General features: G+C 42.3%; 1 pseudogene; it reads right to left on the bottom strand.

Annotated features, from left to right (window-relative positions):
- Window positions 1-332: 332 nt before the first annotated feature.
- LOC126289099 (5S ribosomal RNA) lies at window positions 333-449 on the bottom strand (annotated as a pseudogene).
- Window positions 450-4025: the final 3576 nt, after the last annotated feature.

The raw sequence follows: 4025 nt of genomic DNA, 5'->3' as shown, positions 1-4025 counted from the left end.
TCGAGGCGGTCATACGCTGTGACGGACATTTACCTTGGTATACATGGGACCTGTAATAGTAGTAACAGTAGGTACTATAACAGCTGTGAGCTATGTCGACATTATTGCACTCCGTCGTCAGGCCACGAGTGGCCTACAGGGACCATCCGATCGCCTTGTCATCCTCAGAGGAGGATGCGGATAGGAGGGGCGTGGGGTCAGCACATCGCTCTCCCGGTCGTTATGATGGTATTCTTGACCGAAGCCGCACCGCGGTTCCGGACCGAAGCGCCTAGAACCGCAGGGCCACAGCTCCTCAATTGGCATCACGAGGCTGAGTGCACCCCGAAAAATGGCAACAGCGCATGGTGGCTGGATGGTCACCCATCCAAGTGCCACCCACGCCCAACAGCGCTTAACTTCAGTGATCTCACGGGAACCGGTGTATCCACTGCGGCAAGGCCGTTGCCATTACTGCGGACCACCCAAATCCCTCCGTGTTTGATGGCTTCCCTGAGAGAGATGGCCTCTCCCAGGAGGGTAACAGTCCTTGTCAAAAGGCCATGGTGATGCTACAGTGATTTGTGGAGCATGATAGTGAACTCTCGTTGATGTCTTGACCACCAAGTTCATCTGATCCAAACCTGACGGAACACTTATGGAACGTCAGTCGCCGGCCGCTGTGGCACTGCGGTTCTAGGAGCTTCAGTCCGGAACCGCGCAGCTGCTATGGTCGCAGGTTCGAATCCTGCCTCGGGCATGGATGTGTGCGATGTCCTTAGGTTAGTTAGTTTTAAGTAGTTCTAAGTCTGGGGGACTGATACCTCAGATGTTGAGTCCCATAGTGCTTAGAGCCATTTGAACCATTTGAACGTCTGTCAGGTGTCAGCTCGGCGCCCAGAAACCACTGGCAAGTAATTTACGGGAACTGCGTGGACTGTGCGATACCTCAGATGTTGAGTCCCATAGTGCTTAGAGCCATTTGAACCATTTGAACGTCTGTCAGGTGTCAGCTCGGCGCCCAGAAACCACTGGCAAGTAATTTACGGGAACTGCGTGGACTGTGCGTAGAGATCTGGTTTCAAGTGCTTCTATAAACTTATCAACGACTTATCGAACCCATATCACGCAGATTAGGTGTTGTATTGCTTTATATAAGAGGACCAATCACTCGTTAAGCAGGTGGCCATAAGATTTTAACCTCTGTGTGTATTTAATCAAGTTTTTAAAGGGCTTTCCTTTTTTACACACCACGACAATAATTACCCTTACTTACTTCCTTACCGTTCCCAGATGTCACAGTCCCACTATTCCGCATCGTGTTGAACTGCGCACATTGCAAACAGACAGGTCCACATTTTATTTCAGTTTATTAGGCAAAATCTCCATGTATGTAAGACAAAAAAGGAATTGTCCAAATGGAATATAAATCGGTAGATGTGATATATATGAACAGACAAACAAATTATTATAATTTCAGAAAAATTGGGTGAATTGTTAAAGAGAAAGAACTTCGCAAATTGAGCAAATCAATAACGTGTTGATCCAAGCATATAACTGGGGGTTGTGAATTGGAGAGAGATCCGGCGACGTTTCTGGCTTTCTTTTTCTTTTCCTTAGAATGGCTCGCAGGTCAAGGGTGCAACTAGTCGCATTACAGGATATAAGTTAAGGTCCGTAACTATCATCAGATAGGTCAATATTTTCATTTCTTTCAGCTGATAACGTTCATTTATTGCCGTTCAGAGCTTTAAGAAAGATTAACTCCCATTAATCATTTTGTTTCAGAATTCGAGATTTCAGACTAATTAATTTCGCATGTAAATCCATAGAGGCAGTCTAATTATGCAGTATGCCATCTTCCTCTTCGCTAGTCCATGACCTTTAGATTTATCGCGTGATAATTTCCCACTGAACCTTACAGGGAGAAAATCTGACTTTACCAGAAAATCTCCAATAATTAAGCAAGCCCAGCGGATTAATAACACGCCATTTATTGTGCATTGTGAAGCGCCTAGACGAAGAGGATTAGGGAGAATTAGTATTCCACTCTGCCCCAGCTGCAGAAAAAACAGGATTCCTAGCCCATGGGGTCCTGATCTCTCGCGAACATTCCACCCGACGGCTGCTCTAGGTTCGTTGACAGCTAAGATCACTTCCCAAGGTGCTATCGTATATCGGGTAAGATTCAGATGAACATAAAATCACTGCCCCATTTTAGATACAAACTGCGTAAATGCTCCTCTCAACGCTTGCCTCTACAGCCTCGGAATTGAGGCGCTACACTGTCTGCTGTCGACAGCTTCTGTCACAGAAAAGAAAACAAATCTTTGGTGTTTCAATGGTAGACTTACTGGAGGTTTTCGATGCGAAGATTAATTATTAGCATCTGACAGTTTGAAAACCTGTCTAGTAATGCGACACCCTTCCAAGCACCATTTGAGGTGGGAAGAAGATCATGTTCTGCACTAGAAAAAAATAATAAATTTTATTCACTGGCTAATATTGACGCGAGTTATGGAGCATACAGTGTGGTATGGTTGTCATAACTGCCTGGCTGCTACGTGCTGCCAGCTCAAACCCAAGCCCCAGCGATTACCTCTTATTTAGCATCTATCATTACAGAAAAGTTTTTGAAATAACATTTGTATATTCTCGGATATTCGATGTCTGTATAAATACTGGCATTCTCAAATAATGCATATTTGTATAACCAGCTGCAGTCCATCCAGGAAATCAGTTCTATACTGGTATTGGTGCCACTAATAAACGTGCTGTCAGTTCTAAATTCTTGCAGTCTGATTTTTACTTGATTGTGGTATCTACTTGACGGTATTGTTTGTTATTGCCTTTAATCTAGGGATACGCAACGTTATGTACAAAATAGAACATTTGAGGGTGGCTGCAACATTTACCGATGGGGACTGTGGCACCAAAACTCCGTAATTTTTTTACAGACTGCTCTTCCATAATCAGTACTAAATAAGACCAAAATACAATCGTAACGCTTCAAAATACAAGATGCAAACACGACACAGAGCCACGGACAAGCAAACTGATCAAGCATCATTCTAGAGGGAAGAATGCATTTTGCTGAGATCTTTATTGCGTTGTATTTTCATAGTTTGCAAATACAAGATCGTGGTGCTCCCAATGTGATATCTAAGCATGAAGAAACGCAATGGCGGGGAAGAGAGTACAATAGCTTAAAAATACGACCCTTACTCCAAAATATAATTATGTATCAAACTATGTAGCGATTCCGAGTATAAAACACTTTCAAATTACTTATCGTAGCGTGCAAATAAATTACTGGTCTCTGACCGGGTTAGAAAATTCGAAGTTTGTACCAAAATAAAATTGTATTATTTCTCAAAATACGTAATATTTAGAGTATAAAAGTCATGTCGCTCTACTGCCGTAGCTTAATTGTTCTGACACACTGGAAATATATACACAAGACTCACTACTGACACAATTTACAGTTTAAGCAGCACTTGTTGATGAGCAAAGCCCATTGGACTCTCATATTAAATATTTCCACTTCTGAATGGTCTATTTCCACTTCTAATGCTTCTAAATTGTCTGAACTGCTTATTAAAATCAACGCAGCTCTCTTATCAGCGCTACTGATGTAACTTGCAGATTAGTCAACAAGCTTAATTCGATCTTTGTACCAGTTATTAAAGGAAGCAAAATATATAAAAATTGGTTATATAACTTTATAAAGCACACATGGTCACTACTACTGATCTCAGTTACAGCTTAAAGTGCACTTACCGACGACAGTTTAATCTTTGTACCAAAGTAAACATTGTTATTCCCCCCACCTAAATTTGTCACTAACTGGTCTTAGTTTCGGCTACAACCAATATCAAAGTCACCCAAACATTATAGTGACCTCAACTGATTTAAGGTCCTGACCGAAAAAGACTGAAGCACACTACGCGTTGAAACGAATCAAACCGTTATAACTCCAAAATATACCAGTAGACTTGTAAGTAGGCTGTTTAAGTTTTCTTATTGGTAACGCCACCTCTGTATGA

This window comes from Schistocerca gregaria, chromosome 1 (genome assembly GCF_023897955.1).
Source record: "Schistocerca gregaria isolate iqSchGreg1 chromosome 1, iqSchGreg1.2, whole genome shotgun sequence".
NCBI lineage: Eukaryota > Metazoa > Arthropoda > Insecta > Orthoptera > Acrididae > Schistocerca > Schistocerca gregaria.
This window is presented reverse-complemented; position numbering and strand designations above follow the sequence as displayed.